Raw genomic sequence first — 13,149 nt, forward strand, 5'->3', positions numbered from 1 at the left:
CTTAGCATTTGATGGCCCCATTCTGTGTTGTGGGTTTGGGCCTTCCTGAAAATGTTCTAAAATTATTGAACATTTCTGAAGGAAAAAACATATTGCACATGTATCATATACACCACCACTAGGTACAAAGTAGGTACTTGATTAACATATAATTAGCAGAAATTACATAGACAGATAAGTGGTCAAAATCACTCAACCATTGTTAATGGATACAGGGTGACATGTATTTCCCAGGTTGTTATTTTTTGTTTTATGTTTTGTTTCGTTTTTTAATTTTTTTGGTAGTAGAAGGGAACATAAAGATGAAAGAATTTTTTTTCCTTCTAAGAGAAAATCATGGAGAATTTATTATAAAACAGAGGTACACGGCAAAATATTCATCATCTAAATAATCTCAATGTCATTTATACTCAGCTTGCCCTCACAGTAGTGTGAATATGTAGAAAGCGTTTTGAAGATATGTAGGCTTTTAGGAAAAATACAAACAGTTGACTCTACAATATTTAGGAGAAAACTCATTCAAGAGAATCTTTCTTTCTGGAGATTTGGTGCTGCCTATTTTTGATTTGACCAAAAATAGTATTAAAATACAACTTTCTGGGAAATAGTTTCCATGAAAATTCTCTTACTTTCCTTTTTCCTCCTGCCAATTCAGTAACAACAGCTACAAATTCAAGTCTTAAATTGAGTCCTGCTGAAAAACTACATGCTTTTAATAATTCAATAGCTTCACAAATGGTCCCTCAAGGCATGAACCTAAGTGCAATATATACTGTTAATGAGAAGAGAAACTTAGAAATAGAGTGGAGAAGTAAGCCTGCTTAGAAATTGAAGATGGTATAAAGATGCCCTCTGCTTCACTGTTTAAGTAACAATTATAAAAAGTGACCGCCTGCAACGTTCAGAAGAACGTTTTCTGGTTATGTTGTTCCAAGGTACAGATAGTTCACACCTTTCACCAGTTCATTTTGGGGGTCCTGCTTTTCACCACACCTCTTACTGGACATTTAATCATAAAGACTCATGTTTCACTTTTCACCAGCCATAGCTACTCATTTGGTGGCTTCCACTCACATCTGACAGCACATGCATAATCAAGATGTAATACAAGACCAGCCAGGCTTGGTCTTGCAGTAATCTTCTTTAAGTTGCATTTGCATCAAACACTGTGTCTAAAAGTGGGGGCAGCCTTTAATGTTGGCAAGTTGATGATGGGGGAGAAAAAAGTGTCTGAGTTCTCTGCGACGATAAGCTTATCTTGAGTGTAAGTTTGTTTGGAATGTCAGTAGCCAATCTGAACAAAGAATTCCTTGTATGGTGAAGACGCCTTTCGAATTTATTTTTCCATTGAAGAACTGAATTGAAGACAATAGTCTCTGGGGAGAAAACAGAGTTAAACCACACTTTAGAGCACTGACATTTACAATTAATATGATTTGTATTTTTCCTGGCAACTCAAATGGCAGGTATATGCCATTTTGATTCAATTATCTTCTTTCAGCATTTTTCCCATACCACCAATTTAGGCAGTCTAGACAGTGTGGTTGCTCTCTGGTAAGTGGGCTTCTTTCTGGGAATTGATTTCTTTTGGATCATTGAGGAAGTCTCAGCAGACCTAGATAAGTCTTTCCACACACTTCCTTTGCCAATATATTTCAATATCTAGGGGGCCATAATAAATTAATACATCTGTATCATATTAATACTACATTAGAGCAATGCAACAGTAACATGATACAATAGAAACATTGCTAACCCCCTAAGACTTTCACATGGCTGTGCTGGGCTAAAACCATTACTGTCATTTCCAGCTCACAGACCTTCTATCTGTGAAAAGGCAAAATAGACAGTGTCCTGGGTGCCTTTGAGTAGTATAAACTGTCTTGTTATCAACACTAACACTGCTGTCCAGAGATAAGGAAAGCAGACACTCAGACTAGTTACTCTGTGAGCTCTGCATGTTTTATAACCCTAGGCACTCTCCTCTTTAGCATTGTTGGTTTGTCATTCTCTGGGTAATTGTTCATAAATCATTGCTGAAATTACTCATGTCTCCATAATTTTTCTTGCCAAAAAGTATTTCACTGAATATTTGATAGATTTTCCAAAATAATTTACTTGTAAAATGCTTGGATTTCAAATTTTCAAAAGCTAGGGGGAAAAAAACAGAGAAAAAAAAATTAAGACTTTTTCTAAAAGCCAAATTTGCTGGATGGATATAATTTTTATTTCCAAAGTGTAGAACACAGATGCATTCATCTTAGCTAGATCCTTCCTTTCCAACCACATTCCTAAATATTTATCTCTTCTTTCTAGTCAGGTCTAGGCACACTACATTTCTTTTCTATGGAAGAGGACTCTTTTCATGAAAATTCCCAAAGAAGGAAATACCATAACCTTTTGGGTTAATTAAGTCTATTGTTTTATAAGGACTTTATAAAGACTAACCTAAACCTTTATGCTGTATTTAAAATCCATTGTCCTCTACTTTTACCATCATAAATAAAAATCCAAAACAGCTGCTTACCTCTCCTTATTCCTTTTCACGTCCCTGAAATATGTTGATAGTTCTGCCTCTTCATATTTCTACACTAAATAGGCCCAGTTCCCGTGACCTTTCTTCAGAGAGACAATTTTCCAACCATTTAATCATTTTCATTGCTATTCTTTGGACCTGCTCCAAATTCTCTTTCCTTGGGTGGGCCCCCAGATATCACAGTGTTGTGGTGCTGACTAAATGGAAAGTTACTTTATTGGAGGCACATAGCGTAAAACTGATGTCATTCTATCCACGTCACTACACATTATTTCGGGCTCTTCCACTCTGTGAAAATCTAGAAAGAGTTCAAAAATAAACTTCACAAGAAGATTCCCCATGGGAGAAGTTCTAGAAAAATAATATATTTAAAAAATATAAAATATATATATATATATATATATATATATATATATACCGATTTATTTTCCAAAATTTATGTATGTGCATCTTTTCAGAGAATACCTATCATGTGAGAGGAAGTAATAATATCCATCTATTTATTCACTCATCCCTTCTTTCATTAATTCAAGAACATGTGTTAAATGTCCAATATATTGTGATAGCCATGTGAGATATAAAAATACCTTATCCCACTTATTTTTGCTCCTTACCTTGAGGCGTGTGTAGCCCAGAGAGGTAGTGTGTAACTAGTTTGGCCTTTGGAATAGGTCAAATCTGTGTGAAAACTCCGGTCCCACCATTCACTAGCTGCAAATCATTTGCATGTACTTTCTCCAAACCTAATTTCCTCATCTTTAAAGTGAACATAGCAACAATTTCTATCCATGGGGAGTGGTAAAGTTTAAATAAGAAATGCATGTGTATGTGTGCTAGAGCAGCTTGTCTTTATTATATCCCAGGACTATCACTCTGTCAGTTCTAGTGTTCCTGAAATCAAAATATATTCCAAACCCACCTCCTTTGTCTTCTGAGCCCCAGTGAAGTTATCCTACTTAATTTGTGAGTGTTGGAATGCCTGTCCTGTTGCCCTCCTCTGCCACAAATCCTTTCTTTAGCAGTCATATGACTGTGCAGCCAAAGAAATGCAGAGCCATTATAAGCTGTTGACTTCTGTTAATCACTTATAATCATGCATCGAGTTCTTCAAATGACACCAGTTCTCAATTATCAATACAGAATGTTGAGAATGTTAATTTTAAAATTTTATACATTTTCTTGCATTTCTCAAATTTAAATAAATCTGCTTTCTAAGACTTTCTGGAATTAAAGATATATTTTAATTGTGATTGGAGCCTTTTCACAGAATAAGAGACCTTCTTATTTATATCCCACTTCTACTTTTTTCTAGCCCCGGGGTAGAGAACAAGGGAAAAAACTTTCCTGCAATTAGAGATAAAGTTCTAAGGGTGTGTCTAAAAAGTATCATTAAAAAAAATAAAAACTAAAGATTGGTCTGATCAGGCAAGACTCTGAAGAAGGGATGTTTTTATAGTTCTAAACTTTCTTCCTAATGTCCTGTTTCCCCCATACTCTAAACATTTACAGTACTTTCACAACAAGGTATGAACACTTATTTGTACCTTTTTCTAATTAAAGAAAACGCAATCTCTATAAAGATCATCCTTTTCATAGGTAGTAAGTAGTATGTGAGTTGTTTACTTCTTGAGTGACACTTATTGTTTGAAAATAATTCCCCACATTAAAATATTTTTATTTCTCTGGCTTTTCTTTTTCCAGTAGTCCAATTACTCTTTTCTGCTAGCCTCATTCTCAGCAAGTAAGAGCTAAAATTAAAAACAAACTTATGTAAATGTGTATGGATGCCCGTGCACAAACATGAGAAAGAAAATAATTTCCACACAAAAGAGGGATATCAAAAGTGCAAGTGTCGTGCCACTTAGCTCATTTATGAAAAAGCTAATTCATGAGATGAAGGATCATTGATCAGCTTTTCAATCAGACCACAGTGGTGCACACTAATAGGTATAATTGTTCATTGACCAATGCAGCATGGCTGTAATCAGGCATGCTGAGGATCCAGTCTTCTCTCATAGCTTCCTTTCATTTTATGCTTTTCTACCATTTCTTTTTCTAAAGCAAATCAGTTTGGACAGTTTTTATGAAAAGATTCTTTTTGAATGGTATTTTCAGAAATAAATACACAATGAAGCCAACAAAAAAAATGGAAAACAAAATGATAAACTCCTGTAATTTCTCTTTTACTAGACTTCTCATTACAGAAAACCCAAACTTTTATGTCACTGTAGGTATTTCTAATAAAGGTAGAGATATTTGAAGGTTTTAAATAAATTGACATACTCCATCTTTCTGGTAATTATACATATATTCCTCATTGCAGGTCTTCTTCAATCTCTAACAACAATCTCTGCACAATTATTTAGTTATTAACTTCAAGTATATTCTTTGTAGGGAACAGATACCAAGTAGTCATTTAAATTTTATGTTTGTAAAGTCTTACTATTTGTCCAAGAGTTAGTAACCTAATTATTCAGCTCATGATGCTTCCATGGATTAACTCACATGTTTTTCACAAATCTAGAAAGTTTCCTGAGAATTGTTCAATATTTTTTATGGAAATACACAATAGACTAAGCCCAAGTCTTTTCTTGTATATATGTATTTGCCTGATACATACAGAAATACTTCCAAGATATTGCGGGTTTGGTTCCAGACCGCAGCAATAAAGTGAGTACAGTGAGGCACACAAATTTTTTGGTTTTCCTGTGCATATAAAAGTTATCTTTACACTACACTGTAGTCTATTAAGTGTGAAATAGCATTATGTCTAAAAGCGTACTATACAGACCTTAATTAAAAATACTTTATTGCTAAAAATGCTAACCATCGTCTGAGCCTTTAGCGAATTGTAAACTTTTTGCCAGGGGAGGGTCTTGCCTCAATGTCGATGGCTGCTGACTGATCAGGGTACTGGTTGCTGATGGTTGAGATGGCTGTGGAAATTTGTTAAAGTAAGAAAAATGAAGTTTGCTGCATCAATTGATGCATCCTTTGACAAATGATTTCTCTGTAGTATGCAATTTTGTTTGATAGAATTTCACCCACAGAATTTCTTTCAAAATTGAGGTCTGGCCTCTCAAACCCTGCTGCTGCTTTATTTGTTTATGTAATATGCTAAATGCTTTGTTGTCATTTCAATAATCTTCATAGCATCTTCACTGGAAGTAGATTCCATCTCAAGAAACAGCTTTCCTTGCTCATCCATAAAAAGGAACTTCTCCTTTGTTAAGGTTTTATCACGGGATTGTAGCCATTCAGTCACACCTTCAGGCTCCATTTCTAATTCTAATTCTCTTGCTAGTTCCACTGCACCTGCAATTACTTCTTTCACTGAAGTCTTGAACCCCTCAAAGTCATCCACCAGGGTTAGAATCATATTCTTCCAAACTCCTGTTAATGTTGGTATTTTGACTTCTTCCCATGAATCACAAGTGTTCTGAACGGCATCTAGAATGGTGAATCCTTTCCAGAAGTTTTTCAATTTACTTTGGCCAGATCCATCAGAGAAATCACTATCTATGGCAGCTGTAACCTTACAAAACGTGTTCCTTAAATAACGAGGCTTGAAAGTCAAAATTAGTCTTTGATCCACGGGCTGCAGACTAGCTGTTGAGTGAGCAGGCATGAAAACAACATGAATCTCATTGTACGCCTCCATCAGAGCTCTTGAGTAACCAGGTGCATTATCATTGAGCAGTCATATTTTGAGAGCAATCTTTTTTACTGGGCAGTAGGTATTAACAGTGAGCTTAAAATACCCAGTAAACCATGTTATAAACAGATGTTCTGTCATCCAGGCTTTGTTGCTCCATTTATAGGGCACAGGCAGAGTAGATTGAGCATCATTCTTAAGGGCCCTCGGATTTTCAGCATGGTAACTGAGCATTGGCTTCAACTGAAAGTCGCCAGCCACATAGTAAGCATATACAGAGGGTGCCAAAAAAATGTATACGTATTTAAGAAAGGAAAACTGTATTAAAATTGTAATACTCAATGTATACCAATAACAAAAGATGAATACAAGTCACGTTTGACTTCTGCAATTGCAAAAGGTGCTCAAAGTGGTGACCGTCAGCTTTTGAAGCCAGGCATTGACTTCTCATCTCTAGCTATGAAAAAACCCTAGCTGGTATCTTCTGCTACTAGTAAGCTGTTTTGTCTATATTGAAAGTATGTTGTTTGGTGTAGCTACCTTCATTGATTATCTTACCTCGACCTTCTGGATAACTTGCTGCAACTGCTACATCAGCACTTGCTACTTTACCTTGCATTTTTATATTATGAAGACAGACTCTTTCCTTAAACCTCATGAACCAACCTATGCTAGCTTCAAACTTTTCTTGTGCAGCTTCTTCACCTCTCTCAGACTTCATAGAATTGAAGACAGTTAGGACCTTGCTCTGGATTAGGCTTTGGCTTAAGGGAATGTTGTGGATGGTTTGATCTATCTAGACCACTAAAACTCTCTCCAGATCAGCAATAAGGCTGTTTCACTTCTTATCATTCATATGTTCATTGGAGTAGCACTTTTAATGTCCTTCAAGAACTTTTCCTTTGCATTCACAGCTTGGCTAACTGTTCGGCGTAAGAGGTCTAGGCTTTTGCCTATCGTGGCTTTCAGCATGTCTTCCTCACTAACTTTGCTCATTTCTAGTGTTTGATTTAAAATGAGAAAATTCGTCCTTTCACTTGAACACTTAGAGGCCATTTTAGGGTTATTAATTGGCCTAACTTCAGTATTGTTGTGGCTCAGGGAATAAGGAAGCCCAAGGAGAGGAAGAGAGACAAGAGAACAGTGGAGTAGTGTGAACCCAGACAACATTTATTAACTAAGTTTGCCCCCTTATATGGGCATGGTTCGTGATGCCCCAAAACAATTATTGTACTGTATTTCCCCGAAAATAAGACCGGCTCTTATATTTATTTTTGCTCCAAAAGACGCATTAGGGCTTATTTTCAGGGGAGTTCTTATTTATTCATGTACAACAATCTACATTTATTTATTCATGTACAAAAATCTACATTTATTCAAATGCAGCCATGTCATCTTCTTCTGGAACATCGTCATAACTCTCCAAACCCCAAATTTTGGCTTGAATTTCTTGCGACTCCATTTCCTGTAGAACCATTGGCCCCAATCCCTCATGTCCAGAAATAGAGCTCTCCTTAAACGAGCATTTCTGGTCCATGTAGTCTGCTTGTAGTGCATTGGCAACACAGCTGTTAGTGATTTTATCCCATGAATTCTTCTCCCAAATCATGACCTCTTGCAGGGTAGGCTTCACAAAGTTTCCATGTGATTTCTCTCCATTCTATTTTCAATGTAGTCATTGATTTCCAGGTTCAAATCGTCCTTGAATGGCTTTATTACAATCTCAAGAGTCTGGAGATAGGCAGTCATTCCTGCAGGAATCATTATTTGATCTATTCTTCTCTCTTCAAAGAAGTCCTTCATGTCTTTAGCGCGGTGAGTGCTGGCTGAATCCCAGACTAGCAGACTTCTTTGGCCACCTTGCAAAACAAATGGCAGCATTAAATTGACCCACTTCCTTATAACTGCGTGTGTGCACCAGGCTTTTTCTGTTTCAAGAACATAAATGCCTGAAACATGTCTAACCTTATCTTTCTTGCCTGTAGTGATGAGTAGAGGTGGGGTTTCGTTCCATCCAGATGAATTGCCAAAATACAAGTAACACATGCACTTTCATAACCAGTGGAGAATGTAGATTGACCTCTGATCAATTGTCATTTGAGATCCTTGGCCTATAAACACTGCAGTTTCATCCATAGCAATCATGTTGGAGACTTGATACTTAGAAAAGTTGATGCCATCAACAAAGGACTTGAATGCAAGTGCACGTTTAATAACTTCAGTATCATCCAGCTTGAACAGTGTTGTGGATCTTAGAGACAGTTCATATCGCTGAAGGAAGCCATCCAGCCAGTGTTGTGATGCTTGGGATTCTTCTGGGGATATTTCTAACTGTGGGGCCACTGCAAGGGCAAATGCTTGAATATCAGCCCCTGCGCACAACCAAAGCCTTTGCTCTCCTGTCAGCAGTCCATTCACAGACGATGTATTTCATCTCAGGAAATAATGGTTGCCAACCTGATCCACACTTGCACTTCTTAACATTTCCCTCATCCACCTGTTGACTGAGATTATCATACTCTGCTCACCATTTTCAGACCATTCGGAGATCCAACTTCTCTTTGCAGAAAGCCGTAAGATTCTTGCCCAGGGAGTCCTTCACGATTCCTTTCTTGTACTTGACGGAATAGCTCTTTCTTTTTGCACTCATCTTGTCTGGGGTTAAAAATATTATTCCCTTTAAATCTACCATTAAATCAAGTGTTAATTGAAGACTTACAAGACAGGAGTGGCAACAAAAATGATGACAGTTAAGAATGATGGTCCACACAAAAGTGACGAGAATTGTAGGCACCAAAATTCAGAAAACGTTTCTTTATTTCACATGAGTGCATTAAGTACATCTGTTACAACACACAATGTATTGAATTATGAAGATTCATATTAAACACAACCACGTTCATTCATTATCAAGTGCGCATCTTATTCATGCGTTGTGTCTGTACTCCAATTGGTCATTCGGCAGTAAGTCTAGAGTTCATCTGTTTACATAGGTGTTTACCTCTCGTCCAAAGGCACCCACTTGGGTATTTACAAATCCTAATTATAATTTATATTATCATTTATTTTAAGTATTAATGTTAATAATATTATTTATATTTAATTATATATTAACATTATTATTTTATAATTCAATACATCTGTTATGTGTTGCAACAGACATACTAAATGTGTCCGTTTGGCCGACAATCTTAACTGGGGCTTATTTTTGGGGTAGGGCTTATATTACGAGCATCCTGAAAAATCACGCTAGGGTTTATTTTCTGGTTAGGTCTTATTTTTGGGGAAATATGGTAGTAACATCAAAAACAACTGATCACAGGTCAGTCATTGTGGGAATTAGCTAAATGTGACACAAAGACCTGAAGTGAACAAATGCTATTGGAAAAATGGTACCGATAGACTTGCTCAACGCAGGGTTGCCGCAAACCTTCAATTTGTGAAAAAATACCATATTTGTGAAGCACAACAAAGTAAGGTATGCCTGTATAATCTTTTCTGGAGCGATCTGTTGTATCTGGCAAAGTGGTCATAATAAGAAATCTAAAAAAGGGTAATCAGAGAAATCAACAGTTAAATTTGTGCTAATACTCAATACCTATTCAATTTACCTCAGGCCTGAGTCAGTGAGATATAAGGGAAACATCAGAGATTTTAAGTCAGAAGGTATGGGTTAAATATTTCAGATATGATATTGCTTTTATTCACTCATCCATTAACAGATATTTATTGAACACTTATTATATGCTAAGTACTATAGTAAACGATAAATACTGGGGGTGCCAAAAAAATGTACACAAGTGAACACTTGGGTCAACATTGCGCAAGCAGTAGTTCAGTGTATTCAGAAGTGTCTGGACGCTGATGATAACAACTTTGAGCATCTCTTATAATTGCAGAAGTCAAACATTACTTGTATTCATCTTTTGTTGTTGGTATATATTGAGTATTACAATTTTAATAGTTTTCCTTTCTTAAAATGTGAATACATTTTTTGGGGGCACCATCTTACTGTATGTATAGCACTGAGCAAGATATTTACCTGAGAATTTCAGTTTTTGAATCTGCAAAATAGGGAAAATAGTGCCTTCAAAGTAGGGTTGGGAAAAGACTGAACGACAATATAGAGCCATACGCGTGCCCATTGGTTCCCAATTCATGAGCCGGGGTGATTTTCTAAAGTAGGGAATACTATATGAAAATCTTGTAGACCAGATCATAAAGAGAAAGCAGTTGGTATTAGACTTTGGAGTTATGGTCATCTGTATCTATGCAATAAAAAAGAAAGGAAGGTGGCCTGAGGAATGAAAGCACAGCAGGATTGTCTCAAGGAACTTTGGACAGATCTACGTTCAAATCCTGGACCCACCTAATTATTAGCTGATTGTGTGTTAGTTACTGGCCCTCTCTGAGACTCAGCTACCTCATGTGCTAATTTAGGATAATAATATTGATGACAGAAATTGTTGAATGAAATGTGATGATCCTTATAAGGAATATAGCACGGTAGCTGGTGGTTATGATTATTGTTGTTGTTATTTTTATTAATGAGGATTTCTTGGAAACTTTACTAAGTTTGTCATTTGTGTTGCCATCCGGTCTTTTTAATCATGCTTTTCCTGAGTTAATGGTGGAATGGCAAATGGAATCAGGGAATTGCAGGGAAATTTGAGCAGTTCATCTTTAATAAAAATTATTTTCCAGAAAATTCTTCCTTTTTTAAATGAAAAGTAACTATAAAAATAATCCCTGAATGGAACTATTATGCATTTGGATATGCAGGCAAGGTCACACATAGACTTAATGTTGGACCTCTAGGTAGAAAATAATAAACATTTTTCTATAAGATTTGAAGTCTTTTTTTGAACAAGTTCATGCCATCTCATAAACTAAAGGAAATGTTATTTCCTCTGAATTAAAAAAAAACACAACACCTCAATATATTCTATTTTATCTTCTTAATTGCTACTTGTTCATATCCTCGTATTTTAAACTCATTTTAGAAAAGGACTATTTATTTTCCTCTGTCAGCATTCTGTTCTTCCTCATGTGTGCCTTGCTTATCCACAGAAAATGATAGAAAATCCTTCATCTGAAAGGTTTAGTGAAAGTAACAGCACCAATATTCTTTTATCTGTGATGATGGAAAGATAATCCACATGTGAAAGCACTTGGTGCTTCAGCTTATTCTGAGTGACAGAAGCATAATAGAATCTCCCAAGCATTGACATTCTACAAAAACACAGTACTGTCATCCTTTGTCTGATCCTGGCTCATACTAATCTCACTCAGTGTTTCAAATTCCTAGAGAAAAACTAGAGAAACACACCTCAAAGCTATTTTGTGGAAATGGATAGGTATAGCTCTAAATCTTTAAACAAACCCTTAATGATATAAAAGTCCTATTTACATACTTCTCAAGGGATGTTTACGGACAGGATGAAAATTAAGGATCTAGACCTCACAAGCAATTTGCATGCCTAAATCCTGTATATATTTTTCTTCTCAAAGTGTTATCCTTTTCTGTCCTTTCTCCACATTTGATATTTTGGCTTCGTAATCGTGTTCTGCAAACTGTTTGCAGAATGCTGAGAAGAAAATTCTATATCCATTTAAATTTGAATTAAGGACATCATGTAATCTTCTATTGTCTCCTGATTTTTAATGTAAAAAAACCCAAAGTTATTACTTTTTATTATGATCCAAATACGACAATCCTTTGGCAATTCTTTTAAATAGGAGGAATTTGCAGCCATTTCCTCCTACATCTGTTTCAGTGCCCACCTTCTAGGAGCTGAGAACTCCTGTATTGCTCCCTGGCTGTCCTGAACTCATCATACGCACTAAAATAAATCTGAACCTTCCTTCTGAGGCAGTACTCTTGCCTCGCAAGTTCCCTTCCTTTCCTTGTACCTACGGAATGTTAACCATCTTGTTTTTTGTTTTCTCAGCTTTCTACTCCTAACCAGTGCTCAGGGAGGCAGCATGGTAGGAGTAGAAAGAATACTGGGCTGGGGTAAGAGATTTGAATCAAAGTCAATACTTGTGATGTGCTCACCTGTGCTAAGCACTATTTTAAGTGCCTGCCATGTGATAACTCCTTCAGTTCTCACAAACTATGAAAGCAAGTACAGTAAGGGTAAATCACTTGCCTAAATTCACAAAGCTGGCAAGAGGGAGAACCAGGATTCTTGTCCAAATGGCCGGGCTCCAAAGTCAATGTACTTAATCACTATGCTATCATGCCAGCAATTCACCCCGTGGACTTCTCATGTCCTCAGTTTATTCTGTCAAATAGGAGAGTTTAGACAATAGCAAACATCACTTTCCACTATAAACTGTATAGCTCTAAGGAGGAGCTCAATTGAATGAACCAAGTTACATTTAAGGCTAGACCTACAAGTACTTTTTACACATTTTAAGCTTTTTTGTTACATTTTTGTTGAGGTATAATCGACATAAAACATTATATCAGTTTCAGGTGTACAACATGATGATTTGATAATTGTATATATTGTGAAATGATCACTACAGTAAGTTTAGTTAACATTTGTCACCGTACATAGTTACAATTTTTTTCTTGTGATAAGGAGTTTTAAGGTCTACTCTCTTAGCAACTATCAAATATTACAGTATTATTAACTATACCCACCCTGCTATTCATTATATCTCCATGACTTATTTATTTTATATTGGAAGTTTGTACTTTTTGACCCCCTTCACCTATTTCACCCCCTGTCCCAACTCTGTCCCAACCACTGGCAACCCCCAGTCTGTTCTCTGTATCTATGAGCTTTGGTTTTTTGTTTTGTTTTTTAGATTCCATATACAAGTGAGATCAAATGGCATTTGTCTTTCCCTGTCTGACTTATTTTGCTTAGTGTAATGCCCTCAAGATTTATCCAAGTTGCTGCAAATGACACAATCTCATTATTTTTTATGGCTGAATAATACATAT

At 36.2% G+C, this 13,149-nt stretch overlaps 1 pseudogene; it reads right to left on the reverse strand.

Moving 5' to 3' along the window:
* Nucleotides 1-5,358: 5,358 nt before the first annotated feature.
* LOC117028792 (tigger transposable element-derived protein 1-like) lies at nt 5,359-7,247 on the reverse strand (annotated as a pseudogene).
* Between the last annotated feature and the right edge of the window lie 5,902 nt (nt 7,248-13,149).

Source organism: Rhinolophus ferrumequinum, chromosome 10 (genome assembly GCF_004115265.2).
Source record: "Rhinolophus ferrumequinum isolate MPI-CBG mRhiFer1 chromosome 10, mRhiFer1_v1.p, whole genome shotgun sequence".
NCBI lineage: Eukaryota > Metazoa > Chordata > Mammalia > Chiroptera > Rhinolophidae > Rhinolophus > Rhinolophus ferrumequinum.